We start from the raw sequence: 15,116 nt of genomic DNA on the forward strand, positions 1-15,116 counted from the left end.
TGCAGCAAGGGACTTACTTTCCGGACCAGAAAATAACTGTTGGGGATGTTGAAATGCCAATAGTTATTCTTGGGGACCCAGCCTATCCCTTAATGCCATGGCTCATGAAGCCATACACAGGCAGCCTGGACAGGAGTCAGGAGCTGTTCAACTACAGGCTGAGCAAGTGCAGAATGGTGGTAGAATGTGCATTTGGCCATTTAAAAGGTCGCTGGCGATCGTTACTGACTCGCTCAGACCTCAGCCAAACCAATCTCCCCATTGTTATTTCTGCTTGCTGTGTGCTCCACAATCTCTGTGAAAGTAAGGGGGAGACCTTTATGGCGGGGTGGGAGGCTGAGGCAAATCGCCTGGCTGCTGATTATGCGCAGCCAGATCCCAAGGCGATTAGACGAGCACACCAGGAAGCGCTGTGCATCAGAGAAGCTTTGAAAACCAGCTTCATGACTGGCCAGGCTACAGTGTGAAATATCTGTTTGTTTCTCCTTCATGAAAACCCGCCCCCTTTATTGACTCATTCTCTGTAAGGAACCCACCCTCCCCCTTCCCCCAGCTTCCTTTCAAACCAAATAAAGTCACTATCGTTTAAAAATAATTTATTCTTTATTAATAGATTATAAAAAGAGGGAGGGAACCCAGGTGGCGTTTGGGAGGAGGATCGGTGGGAAGTAAAAGACAACTAAAAAAAGGTTAAAAAAATGACAGCCTTTTGCTTGGGCTGTCCACTGGGGTGGAATGGGAAGGTGTACGGAGCCTCCCCCCCACCCGCGTTCTTACACATCTGGGTGAGGAGGATATGGAACATGGGGAGAGGGAAAGGGGGTTATACAGGGGCTGTAGCGGCACTCTTGTTTTCCTGCTGCCGTTCCTGAAGCTCCACCAGACGCCGGAGCACGTCTGTTTGCTCACGCAGCAGCCCCAGAGTTGCATCCTCCCTCCTCTGATCTTCCTGCCGCCACCTGTCATCTCGAGCGTCTCTCCTCTCCTCACGTTGGTCCCTCCTGTCCTCACGTTCACTGGCTTCTTTCCTATACTTTGAAACCGTGTCCTTCCAGATGAGCTCTGTCACTGCGGGTGGATTCCATGATTTCTGCGAACATCTCGCCTCGCGTCTTCTTTTTCCGACACCTTATCTGTGATAGCCTTCGGGACGGAGGAGGGAGGCTTGAAGAATTTGCAACTGCTGTAGGGAGGGAAAAAAAGAGAGAATTTTTTAAAAAGATACATTTTGCAGAACAATGCTTATACTCTTTCATAGTGACCAACACTATTCACATTACATAGCACATGTGATTTCTGTGCAAGGTCGCATTTTGCCTCTTAATATTGAGTGCCTGTGGCTTTGCTGCTAGAGATCACCGGTCCGGGCAACAGAATTCGGCTTGCATGCGGCCATGGTAAGTCACTGTCTTTCGGCTTCTGCGCCCTCCTTTCCCACATATCAAGCAAAGCCCGTTGAGTGCTGCGGTTTTCCTGTTAACATTCAGCAGCAGCAGAAAACAAACTAACCACCTCCCAAATCCAATTCTCTGGATGATCACTTTATCCCTCCCCCCACCGTGTGGCTGGTATCAGGGAAGATCCCTGCAGGAACCAAACTAACACCCCCCACCCCGCCATGAATTCTCTGGGATGATCGCTTTACCCCTCCCCCCACACCGCGTGGCTGGTATCAGGGAAGATCCCTGCTAGCCAAACGCGAAAAGCTCTGGGCCAATTCCCCCGCCCCCCCTGCACCTTGGCTAACTGCAGGGAAGGATTTCTTTTCAGCCACAGGCAAACAGCCCAGTAGGAACTGCCACCTCTGTCCCCTTAATTAAATTCACGTATTTCAACCAGGTTACCATGAGCGATATCACTCTCCTGAGGATTACACAGCAAGATAAAGAACGGATGTTGCTTGAATGCCAGCAAACACCGGGACCATACGCTGCCAGGCTTTGTCAGGCAATGATACCAGATTACTTGTTGCAAGCATGGCGCGGTCAAGTGTCCTACCATGGAGGACAGAATAAGGCTGCACTGCCCAGAAACCTTGTGGCAAGGCTTTTGGAGTACCTCCAGGAGAGCTTCATGGAGATGTCCCTGGAGGATTTCCGCTCCATCCCCAGACACATTAACAGACTTTTCCAGTAGCTGTACTGGCTGTGAATGCATCCCAAGTCCTCAGGGCAAAGTAATAATTAAAAACCCTTGCTTTTAAAACAAGTTTTATATTTTAAAAGGTAAACTTACCTGAGGTCCCTTCCATGGGGTCCTGGTCTTGGATACTGGGTTGGGAGGGTTGGGAGGGTACTTCAGTCAGGCTGAGAAAAAGATCCTGGCTGTTGGGGAGAACGGAGTGCTGGGTGCTCTCTGCAGGCTCGTCCTCCTCCTCCTCCTCTTCCCCGTCCGCAGAATCCTCAGGTGTAGCTGATGAGATTATCCCCGCCTCGGAATCCACGGTCAGAGGTGGGGTAGTGGTGGTGGCCCCCCCAGAACTGCATGCAGCTCGTTGTAGAAGCGGCATGTCCGCGGCTCTGACCCGGAGCGACCGTTTGCCTCCTTTGTTTTTTGATAGGCTTGTAGGAGGATGTAGATGAACTATGGTTTGGGTGCGTATATAGGGAAATATGCAGTGATAGCATGCACAGAATAACAGTGGTGTTCATCATACAGAGGCAAGAGATCACCAGACAGTACACTATGCTTTCTTGAAAAGTTATTATTTTTAGCACGTCTTTTAACTAAGTATGAATGCTAACATTAAATAAAAAATGGACTAACTCAAAGGAGGTACTTAGGTTGTTCGGCTTACCTGACCTCTGCATTTTCATACTGTGCAAATTTTAAGTTATGCCTCAACTTAGAATTTTTCTATCTTGCTGTTTTCATAAAAATTTCAAATATTTTTTCTCCTTAAATCAATAGAAATTTACAACCTTAATTCCAGCTTATAAGGTTTATTTGCTTTGAACTTTATGTAGGCATTTTTGAAAGTGTCAACGAACAATATAAAACCTGATGTAGAACTATTTATCCTCTATAAAGTATGTAAATTTGATTGCATTATTGATTACAACTGTGTAAATTAGCCTCTTTGTCTTCTGCTTACTGGAACTGCAACAAAGTTACTTTAAAGCTATGCCTGAGGACCTCTTAAAGTCATTCAAAGTAGCCTGTTCTAAAGATTGTAAGGAGTTGAGTAGGTCTAAGGAGACTATCTGCACATTCCCCTAAAGTCTGTGAACCAGTCTGAGATCTGGTCTAAACTACAAAGATAGATCAGCATAGGTCACCTTGCATCTATATAGTTATACACGTTTCTGCATTCAGATTTGTCCCCCACTGATGTAAGTGCCCATTACGTGATGCAGTAACACCACCTCTCTGAACAGCATTGAGCAATGACAGGTTTCAGGGCAGCAGCCGTGTTAGTCTGTATCCGCAAAAAGAACAGGAGTACTTGTGGCACCTTAGAGACTAACAAATTTATTAGAGCATAAGCTTTCGTGGACTACAGCCCACTTCTTCGGATGCAATGGTTGACCAGCTGTGGTCAGCATAGTGTAAGGCCTGGTCTACCCTATGAGATTAGGTCGAATTTAGCAGTGTTAGGTCAATTTTATAATGCGTCTACACAACCAACCCCGTTCCGCTGACCTAAAGGGCTCTTAAAATCAACTGCTGTATTCCTCCCCGACAAGGGGAGTAGCACTAAAATCGACCTTCCTGGGTCGAATTTGGGGTAGTGTAGACGCAGCACTGCAATTTGATGGTATTGCCCCTGGGAGCTATCCCAGAGTGCTCCAATGTGACCGCTCTGGACAGCACTTTCAACTCTGATGCACTAGCCAGATACACAGGAAAAGCACCAGGAACTTTTGAATTTCATTTCCTATTTGGTCAGCGTGGCAAGCTCAGCAGAACGGATGATCATGCAGTCTCAGAATCGCAAATAAGCTCCAGCATGGAGTGAACAGGAGCCCCTGGATCTGATTGCTGTATGGGGAGAAGAATCTGTGCAGGCAGAACTCCGATCCAGCAGAAGAAATGCTAATATATATGCCAAAATCGCACAGGGCATGGTGGACAGAGGCTACACCAGGGACACACAGCAGTGCTGCATGAAAATTAAGGAGCTCAGACAAGCCTATCAAAAGACAAAGGAGGCAAACGGTCACTCCAGGTCAGAGCCCCAGACATGCCACTTCTTTGATCAGCTGCATGCCATTCTAGGGAGGGACCCTACCAGTACCCCACCCTCCATGGACACCTGCAAGGTGGCAACCTCATGCAACACAGATGAGGATTTTGTGAAGGAGGAGGAGGAGGAGAATGTGCAGCAGGCAACTGGAGAATCTGTGCTCCTCGGCAGCCAGGACCTTTCCCTCACCCTGGAGTCAATCGCCTTCAGGGTCCGGGAACAATACCCCCCTGGGAGGGTGAGAAGGCACCTCTGGTGAGTGCACATTTGTAACGACACTACAGGGGTTAAAGCAATTGTTTTTAATATTTGATTTGCCCTGAACAATTGGGATGCATTCGCGGCCAGTATAGCTACTGGAAAAGTCTGTTAACATGTCTGGGGATGGAGCGGGAATCCTCCAGGGACATCTCCATGAAGCTCTCTTGGAGGTACTCTGAAAGCCTTTGCAGAAGGTTTCTGGGGAGGGCTGCCTTATTTTGTCCTCCACAGTAGGACACTTTACCACGCCAAGCCAGTAGCAAATAGTCTGGAATCATTGCAGCACAAAGCATGGTAGTGAATGGTCCTGTGTTTTGGTCGCATTCATGCAACATTCGGTGTTTATCTTTGTGTCAGCCTCAGGAGAGTGATATCATTCACTGTCACCTGGCTGAAATAAGGGAAATTTTGTAAGGGACCAGTAATCCCCCGTTTGGTGATCCCCGACCCATTAGACCCCGGTCATTCTGGGCTGTTTGCGCTTGGCCTAAAAGGGATCATCCCAGAGAATAGCCACGCAGGGGTGGGAGATGGGGAAAGGGTGTGCTGCACATCCACCCCAAAACCGCAGCCCCTCCTTTTAAACGGTAAACCCAACCGGCATTGGTTGCTGTGGGAAAGGAGGGCGCTGCAGTTTGAAACCATTCCCACGTTATGAACGCGGAAGAAGCCAACCCCACGTACCCTTTGGCTTACCGTGGCTGCCTGGAAACCGATTTCTGTTGCCCAGCCATGTGTGGTGTGTAACCATACCGGCAGGCGCTCAATATAAAAGGCAAAATGCGACCTTGTACCTAAAACATATGTGCTGTCTGCTGTGAATTTCTTAATTCACTGTGAAAGAGTCTCCCTTTTGTTCTCATAAATGTATCTCCTTAAAATCTACTCTCCCTTCCCCCCTCTGCAGCTGCAAATGTTTCTATGCTCCCCACGTCAACTCCGTCCCTGAGGTTATCGCAGATTAGAAGGCGAAAAAAATGCACTCGCGATGACATGTTTTCCGAGCTCATGCAGTCCTCCCACACTGGAGGCATTCAGTGGCAGAGGCCATGAAAGCATACAGTGAGCATGATTGGAACACACAGGAGGAGATGCTGAGGCTAATGGGGGAGCAAATGGACAGATGAGGCGTCTGGTGGAGCTGCAGGAAAAGCAACTAGAGTACAGACCTCTGCTGTATCCATTGTGTAACTGCCTGCCCTCCTCACCATTTTCCATATCCTCCTCAACCAGACACCCAAAAACGCGGAGGGGGAGGCTCCGGGCACCCTGCCACTCAACTCCAGGGGATGACCCAAGCAACAGAAGGCTGTCATTCAAACAGCTTTGATTTGTCGTGTGGTTACAATAAGCAATGTGGCCTTGTCCTTTCCTCCTCCCCACCCCATCCCCTTATCAAACACTTTGTATACCTGGGCTACCTTTTACTAGTCAGAGTTGTCAGTGATCTCAAGTTTTTTTAAATAAATAAAGAATGAATGGATTCAGAACAACAGGGACTTTATTTCCTGTGCCAGCTGTGGTCGAAGAGTGGGTGTGTGTGTGGGGGGGAGAGATTGGCTTACAGGAAAGTACATTCACCAAAGGGGGCAGGTTTGCATCAAGGACAAACACACACAACTGTCACACCGTAGCCTGATCAGTCATTAAACTGTTTTTCAAAGCCTCTCTGATGCGCAGTGTGCCTCGATGTGCTCTTCTAATTGCCCTGGTGTCTGGCTGTTCAAAATTGGACGCCAGGCGATTTGCCTCAATCTCCCACCCTGCCATAAACATCTCTCCCTTACTCTCACAGATATTATGGAGCATACAGCAAGCAGCAATAATAATGGGAATATTGCTTTCGCTGAGGTCTAACCTACTCAGCAAACTGTGCCAGCACCCCTTTAAACATCCAAAGGCACATGCTACCACCATTCTGCACTTGCTCAGCCTATAGTTGAACTGCTCCTTACTGCTGCCCAGGCTGCCTGTGTATGGCTTCATGAGCCATAGGAGCAAGGGGTAGGCTGGGTCCCCAAGGATAATTATTGGCATTTCAACATCCCCAATGGGAATTTTCTGGTCTGGGAAGAAAGTTCCTTCTTGCAGCTTTCCGAACAGCCTGGAGATCCAAAAGATGCGAGCGTCGTGCACCTTTCCCAACCATCCCACGCTGATGTCGGTGAAACGGCCCTTGTGATCCACCAGTGCTTGCAACATCAGTGAGAGTACCCCTTGTGGTTTATATGCTCTTTGGCAAGGTGGTCCGGTGCCAAGATAGGGATATGCGGTCCATCTATCGCCCCACCACAGTTAGGGAATCCCATTGCAGCAAAGCCACCCATTATGATCTGCACATTTCCCAGAGTCACTACCCTCCTTAGCAGAAGGGTATTGATTGCTCTGGCTACTTGGATCACAGCAGCCCCCACTCCGAATTGATTCCCAGCTGACCGGTAGCAATCAGGCATTGCAAGCTTCCACAGGGCTATCACTTCTCAACTGTCAGGGCAGGTCTCATCTTGGTATTCTTGCACTTCAGGGTGTGAGAAAGCAACTCACAAAGTTCCATGAAAATGGCCTTACGCATGTGAAAGTTTTGCAGCCACTGGGAATCATCCCGTACCTGCCACACTGTGCGGTCCCACCAGTCTGTGCTTGTTTGCTGGGCCCAGAATCGGCATTCCACTGTATTAACATGCCCCAATGCTGCTATGATATCCCAACTGCCACATCCTGTGCTTTCAGGAACATCTGTGTCCATGTCCTCCTCACAATCTTCCTCGTACTGGAGGCTCCTAGCTAGACTCTGCACATACTGCAGGATAACGCACAAGGTAGTTACAATGCTCACAAAAGCAGTGTGCAGCTGAGCGGGCTTCATGCTTGCTGTGCTATGGCGTCTGCACAGATAACCCAGAAAAAAAGGCGCAAAATGATTGTTTGCCATTGCTTTCATGGTGGGAGGGAGGGGAGACTGACGACATGTACCCAAAACCGCCCGCGACAATGTTTTTGCCCCATCGGGCATTGGGAGCTTAATGCAGAATTCCAATGGGCAGCAGGGACTTTGGGATAGCTACCCACAGTGCACTACTCCGTGAGTCAATGCCAGCCACGGAATTGAGGACGCACTCCGACAACCTAATGCGCTTAGTTGGGACATGCACGATCGACTGTATAAAATCACTTACTAAAGATCGACTTCTATAAAATTGACCTAATTTCATAGTGTAGACATGCCCTAAGTGTAGACAATGTGTGACCTATGTTGACTATAACAGTTCGCCAGCAGCTGTCCCATAATGCCTGACACTGATTGCTCTAGTCACAATTGTTGAACTCCCATGCCCAGAGGTCAGAGACTGAAAACCAACCCCCCTTTTAAAAGCTCCATGTGTTTTTGAAATGCCTTTTCCTGATTGCCCAGCTTGGTGAGCACATCTAGCAGCTCTGCATTGTTGTGTGCAACTTCCCAATTGAACATGCTGGCTCCAAGTTCCAGATGAACTCCTGTCTGGAGTAGACAGGAGGTACTGGATTTCCTGGGCCTGCGGGGAGAAGCGGCTTTGCAGGCACAGCTATGGAGCAGTCATACAAACATGAACATCTACTAGCAGACTGCATGGGGGATTCAGGCAAAGAGATACAACAGGGATCAGCAGCAGTGCCATGGGAAAGCAAAGAAACTTTGGCAGGCATGCCATGATTTCCCAAGACAGTGAGTCAGATGATGGCAAACTCCATACTGATATACCTACCCATGGTGCACTGCACATCAACATAAGCATTCCTGGTGAGTATGCACAGCACTGATGCAAGTAGCCAAGTACGCATGTGCCAATACTAACTGGAGCAGCTTTACGCTGATATAACTTACATCAATCAACATTTGTAGTGTAGACATGGCCTTAGTTCTGCAGAGTCCATGTGTAGGTAGTTTTTCTTTCTGCAGGCTTTTTCCACCAAAGAATAAGGTCTATCATCTCACTGCTCAGACTACATGTATAGCGCAATGAAAAGCCATTAGTTCCACAATGCAAGATGATTATGATATTTAGAGTCTGTGAACATTAAAAAGGTTTGTAATGGAACTACTGGAGTTCCTAATAACTCAATTTAAGCATGATACTTTTCAAAAAAGGATCCTAAGGACAGGTGAATGAAACAAATTCTGATTTTCTAGCTCAAACTGCTTTTGAGATGCCATTCCAAAAAACAAGGTCTTAAAGTGAAAACTCTCATACTTTCTATCATATCTTAAATTTGATTTAACAATGTTTCTCTGACAGAGGATCAAACAAACAAAACATTGGGTGTTTATTGTCTTAGTTTTGACAAAGTGAAGAGGTGCAGTACCAAAATCCATTTTATAATGGAAAGCTATCTGCAATCTTCTAATCTGCCTTCCATAATAGACACACATTTGTACAAACATAGGGCAGGACCATGTCATCAGTTATTAAGCAGAAATCACCAATGATATAATAGAGACTTCTGCTTACGAACTATTGGTATGATAAAGGTCCATAACTTGGCAAAAAGATGGACTATACTATTTTATTCAGAACTAGAAACCTAACTTACTATCGTTTTTCTTATTAACCTTTTATCAGATACAGCAGAGGCAAAGGTGTTTTAAATTGCATAGAGAAGGCAGGAGATATATGGAAGAAAGTAACGCAAAGGCGAAATATAGGATATTTCACATTCCCAACTCCGGTCTGTGTAAAGTAGGTAAAATACAATCTTGCACTTCTACTGGTATTTTCTTTACAGTGCAACACACTGTGAAGATCACACACATGTTTTCTCACAATTACTTAAACTAAATAGTGTAACTTTTACATCATATGCCTTTTTGACCCTAACAAGTGATTAAAACCGTAGGTATTTAAAAAAAAAATGTATTGCCACTAACTTATATTTGCTGTTGTATTCATTTCAACTTGGTCAATGAAACAGACAAGTCAATTTCACTTTTGTCTCTAGCCTATTTTACTATCACTTTCAGGTTCTAGTGCATTGTGCTGCAGTATTTGATTTTAGGTGTGGGGGCAGATTTTCTCATATACCTACCCAACTCACAGTTCATTCGTATACATTCTCCTATTTAAACCATGGTGGTATTATTTTACAGGGTCTACAACTAGAGACTTTTTAAAATCTTCAGACAAACTGGAAAACAACAACCCCCTTCCCTCCCCCCCCAGTTGAGGTGTTTATAGTCCATAGCCTAGACTAAGTGACAGAGCTCATAGTCAAATGAGCATTGTAGTTTCCGATATCAAGTAGTTATGACTCTAATACACTCAGAAACATCTGATGTGGACAGTGCATATGTTGGTGGAGGAGGATAGTGGCATCTTTACTACATTCACATACTTCCAGTTTTATTTTAAACAATGGAAAGCCAGGAATTTAAGAGTTTTTTTTTAAAATCAGTCTTTCAGTGACTTTTCTCCTTAAGTTACATCAAGGAAGCAAGCAAGCAAAGCTTCACAGACCTATGTTGGCAGTCAAAATTAAGTCTCCTTGTAGATACACTTTGGCCAATAATACATAACCCCTGAGAATTCCCTACGCAGTGATATTTGGTACCACATGAACCCCTTCAAAGATCTTTTACTATCTCTTTTACCTTCAGTGATACAATCAAGAGATCTGGGTGTAGTATTTTCCCCTTTGGAAATACAAAGGGAACCAATCACTTCTTACAAAAGCAGGTTTTGTTGATATTCTTAGGCTGCTTTTTATAATTTTTTTCCCTGGACTGTCGTGTTGTGTTTTTATTTCAAAATATCCACCACCATAATGTGATGAAGGCTTACTCATGATACCATATATGGCCAGCTATAGTCTTAAGTGCCAATGTATATTTCATCTGCAGCCTTTAATGGGACTACTGTTTAAGTACTTCGCATGTAAAGTGAGAAATCCTGATTAGGTAAGCACTATAGCATCTAGCAAGAGTACAACATACATTTTTCTGTATAGTAAAACAAAGAACAAAAGTAGAATAAAAAGCATTGAACCTCAAGAAGCACTGGTTGAGTTCTTCTCATCCCATGCATGTCACCGGAAGTATTATGTGGCATGGCTTTTTGTAACTTAAAAGACTAATTGTAATTGACCTAAATTTTCTAAGGTATAGTGATTTGGGGAGTCTTAGTTTTGGGATGTCAGTTTAACACACCTTAAAGGAACTTGATTTTGTGAGGGCAAGCAGTCTTTTACAGGGTTTCAAGTTAGCCATCCCATCATCAATAGTTACTTGTGAAAATTTACACAAAAGTGTCTAAACACAAGTTGTATATGTTTTTCCTCCTATTTGGCTATATACTTTTAAATCAGCATCTTCAACCCCTATGAAATAAAGTAAATAATCTGTCTTTAAGTCTAACTTTATTCAGTATTTAGCATTACAAATTATGTGTTTTCCTTTGAAAAAGCACCAATATGACAAAGCATGTTACAACTGAAAGGCATCACTTTTATGTTGCCAAGGAAACTCCTTGTGCTAGGGATTTGGTGCTCAAATCATGGTGTTGTTGATTCAAATCCCACTTGAAAAAGAAAACTGTTTAAGAATATATGTGGTAAAAATCTATACTTTTTTTATAGGAAGGAGGGTTAAATACTTTAAAAGTGCATTAGATTCAAACATCTTGTCTCCCATTAAAAATTTGTAATATGTTACAACACAAACTCCTACCTACAGTATTTCCCAAGCAGTATTTGAATAGACCCTACTACTTACCATACTGATTCTGGGAACCATATTCCTTGTTATGCCAATACTTATTGAAAATGAGTTTAATTAAACACATTCACATATAACAATGCTATTGCAAAAAGAAAGCAAATCAGGGTTACCATATTTTCCCAAAGGGAAAAGATGACACTGCTTGGGCTGGCCCAAGGCCCCACACAGGGCCACTCTGAGCCCCTCCCCGCCCCTGCAGGAGGGACTGGCCCAAGCCCCCCTGTAGCCCAAGGCTCCCCTCCACCTGCTGTGCATGGGGCCAGCCCAAGACCCCCTGCTACCTGCTCCCGCAGGGCAGGGCTGACCCGGCCCGAACCGCTCCTCTCCCCTCACACGTTCCTCCGTGCCCTTCTAGGGGTCGCATCCCACTTTTTTGGCAAAACTGTTCATTTGTCCACTTTGCTCTTGCCAACTGACGCTCACTTGGGAAGAGCAAACAGACAACCACCGTTTTGCCATAAAAAAGGAAAAGTCACGACAGGGCTTAAAAAAGGACTGTCCAGCCAAAACAGGATGTATGGTCACCCTATAATTAGATTATCATGTCCCCATCAATGAGTGGTTATTAAGGGCCTCCTCCTCCCACCCTCTCAGGTCACATGCCTTGTCAGTGAATTGCTTCTTGAAGAGAAAAAAGCGAGGAGTCCTTGTGGCACCCTAGAGACTAAAAAATTTATTTGGGCATACGCTTTTGTGGGTCCCACAAAAGCGTATGCCCAAATAAATGTGTTAGTCTCTAGGGTGCCACAAGGACTCCTCGTTGTTTTTGCTGATACAGACTAACAGGGCTACCACTCTCAAATCTTCTTGAAGAGCGTTGCAGTCATCGCGTGGCCAGTTTTAGCCACCAGAGAGCAGGATAGCGCTGTCCCAACACCCCCCATTCAGTATAAAATGCTAACAGGCCAGGCATTCCCGGGTCGGCCAGGGACTTCCTGCCCTGTGGGCCCTGGGCGAGTCACTTACCCTCTGTGCCTGCTACCCTGCCTCATAGGGGTGCTGTGAAGACAAAGACTCTAATAATGGCTGTGAGGCGCTACGGTGATGGGGCCATACAAGTACCCGAGGGAGATAACCGCAGGGCTCCCTTTGACACACACAGCAGCCCCCCCCGGTTTTTTCTATGAGCCCATCTCCTGCTGCCCCAACAAACCAGCGCCAGCCGCACCCACTAGCCCCTGCTCCCTCCCGGCGAACGCTGAGACAGAAGCCCCTCCTGCTGCTGCTGCTGCTGCTGCTGCTGCTACTAGGAACAATCCCGCGGGAGGGCCCTACAAGCGCCACACTCGCTTAGCTCCCGCTATCTCGCCCCGCGCTTTCTCGGCGCCTCGCTACCCGTTCTACGCAACCGCGCGCCCTTCTACATTCACAGTCGTAAAAAGCTTCAATCGAACTCCTACGTCATTCCAAGCGCCCAACCAATCGGCGGCAGGTAAAAACTGCGCCCGCGGGTCCGGAGCTGTGGGCGGGCATCGCCCTTGAGCGACAGCTCTGCGCGGCCAGTCAGCAAGGGTTGCCGCTCCACCACCTCCCCCCTCTGCGGGCAAATCGCTGCTGGAGAGTAGGCGGGGCCTCCCGCTCCTCCCCGTCACGGCAGCGCAGCAGACGGACAAGCCCCTTGTCCAATGAGAGGCGAGGCCGCCTGCGCAGCGACCGTGTTCGGAACCAATGGGAGCAGCAGCTGGGCGGAGGCCCGAGGTTTCCAAACGCTTCGCGGCGCCATGGGCTGAAAACTAAACCGAGATGGAATCTCCCAGTCTGAACCGGTTTGAGCCGGTTCCGAGTCTGTGGCACTAGGAGGGGGAGAAACGCTGCGCTCACTCCCTGCCGCCGCCGCTGCCTCCGTCGCTGTGTGTGTGACCTGCTCACAGGGGAGCCCGCAGGGGGAGCCGCCGACACATCCACGGGGGCAAAGTTTAGTGCGAGCGGGGGGGAGATGGGGGTGAACTGAGCACCGGCCAGATCAGGGGGAGCAGCGGGGGCCCGGGCAGGCAGAGACTCAGCCAGAGGAGCCCGGGGCCTGGGGAGCGAGAGACCCGGGGCCCACCAACGCAGCGACTCAGCGGGGCCTGGGGAACTAGGGAATCAAGGAGCTCCAGGAAAGCAACGAGCCGGGGCTTGGGGAGCCAGAGCCAAGCAGCCGGGAAGGGAGGGGCTCCATCCCCTGCGCTGGGCGGCCTTGGCCCTGGAGCGGGGAGTTGGGGGCCGAGTCCTTGCAGGGCGAGCCAGGGAGCAAGTGAGCCTGGCCGAGGGGTAGCAGCAGCCCGCGCTGAGCGTGTGTCATACAACCAGCCCAGTGCACGCTTGTCTTGGAGGCGGTGGGGGAAGAAGGTTGACACCAATAAACGCTCAGTAGGGGAGAGGGCGCGCGCGTGTGTGATTTCTCCTAATTTTTTTTTGGTGTGGTTGGAAACTTCACACTCCCGCCCGTATTTTTTTTTTAAAGGCAGAGGCTGTAAAAACTATTTAGGTAAGTAACTCTTAATACTGTGGGGCTGGGAATCGTGGGGTGCGGGGTTAGACGTATTGGGGGCGACAGTGGGAGGACTAAAAGGGGCCAGAAGCAGAAGGGTGGATGTGTGTGGAGGGCAGAAAGTCTGTGGGGTTTAAGACTCGGAGCGGGAGAATTGTGCTCTTTGGGGTACCACCATCAGCCGTGTCGGCAATGCAATTGGGAGCACAGATTCTACCACTGATGCCATGGATGTGGGGAAAGCAGGAGCGTGTGAGAAGATGTTGTTGGGAGGCTGCTGTGAGGGCTCGTGGGGGTAGATTATGGTCATTTTGTGCCTTTCGTTATAGGTGAAGTGTGGGACTGGGGCTGGCGTTGGGAACTCGGGAAACTAGGGACATAATCTGTAAATTATTAGGAGTGGAAGTTTCCAGAAATATTTTTGTGTGTCTGTGCAGCAGTATTGAAACGTCCGCCTGGATCACGTGGGGCGGCCCTGTATACAACGCAGGGACCGAGAGGAGGGAGGGGCTGCAGTGTCCCTGCTGCTCTCTGCAAAGAAACCCACCAAACCGCCTTCTATTCCTAACCCCCTACAACCCTCCCCTCTCTCCCCCCCTCCCCCGGTCCTGTAGATATTTTAGTATTAACGGTCTGTTAGGCAAACCGATTGGCGTGTAGTTGAGTGTGTTAATGGTATAAATGTTCCATGTACTGCGGTATTCCTGCTGCTTTGCAAGGGAAGTCAGCAACGGCCTTTACACTGGGTGGGTGTGCGTCTGTGTGTTCAAATGTGTGTGACTGCTGTATTTGTGTACATCAAATATCTTGCTGATAATAATTCGAATGAATTTACATTGACTTGGATACATGTTCGGCAATCTGATGTGTCTGCAGCTTTGCAAGGAAATTTAACCAAAGTTCTGCTACCCATTATTGCTATACACACATGTATACGGGGGAGGGAAACAAGCTCGTTCATTAGTGGCTGGAACTGCGGTATTAACTTTAATATAAATGCACTACATTTTTGTATGTCTAAACTGGTGTATAATACATGTTTGGTATGGGGTGCTGTGCATGTCTAATTGTGCATAGGCTGTACAGTTGGAAGAAACTGAACTTTTAATTGCCTGATATAAATAATCCACAGTTAGTATGTAAGAGTGTGGTGGGATACTGATTTGACTTCCATTGTAGTTAGAACTGGAGCTGTTCGCTCGCTGAGTGGGGCGGGGTAACTGTATGTTTCTCCTACTTCTGTACTTAAATGAAGCGTGCTGCTGCCCCCGCGCAGCCCGAAGTAGCGTAGCTGTCTCTTTGTAGAGAGTTGTATTTGACCTAGAGTTTAACTCACGTGTTTTAAAGCAGTCTTTTACTTGGGTTTTGCGTGTATGTTCTAATTCACCCAGCCCAAATCATTTTTAAATTGCTATTCTAATCTGTTTATGGAAAGGTAATTGGTACAC

The 15,116-nt window shown here is 47.4% G+C and overlaps 1 protein-coding gene across 1 annotated transcript in view; it reads left to right on the top strand.

The window, feature by feature from the left end:
- The first annotated feature begins 12,934 nt into the window (after nt 1-12,934).
- The window catches only part of XPO1 (exportin 1), a 76,001-nt gene continuing 73,819 nt past the window's right edge, over nt 12,935-15,116 (top strand). The window contains exon 1 of the mRNA XM_054022592.1: nt 12,935-13,665. The gene's annotated coding sequence lies outside the window, so the exon portion shown is untranslated. The remainder of the gene's footprint in view (nt 13,666-15,116) is intronic.

The sequence above is a fragment of the Malaclemys terrapin genome, chromosome 3 (assembly GCF_027887155.1).
Source record: "Malaclemys terrapin pileata isolate rMalTer1 chromosome 3, rMalTer1.hap1, whole genome shotgun sequence".
Lineage (NCBI taxonomy): Eukaryota > Metazoa > Chordata > Testudines > Emydidae > Malaclemys > Malaclemys terrapin.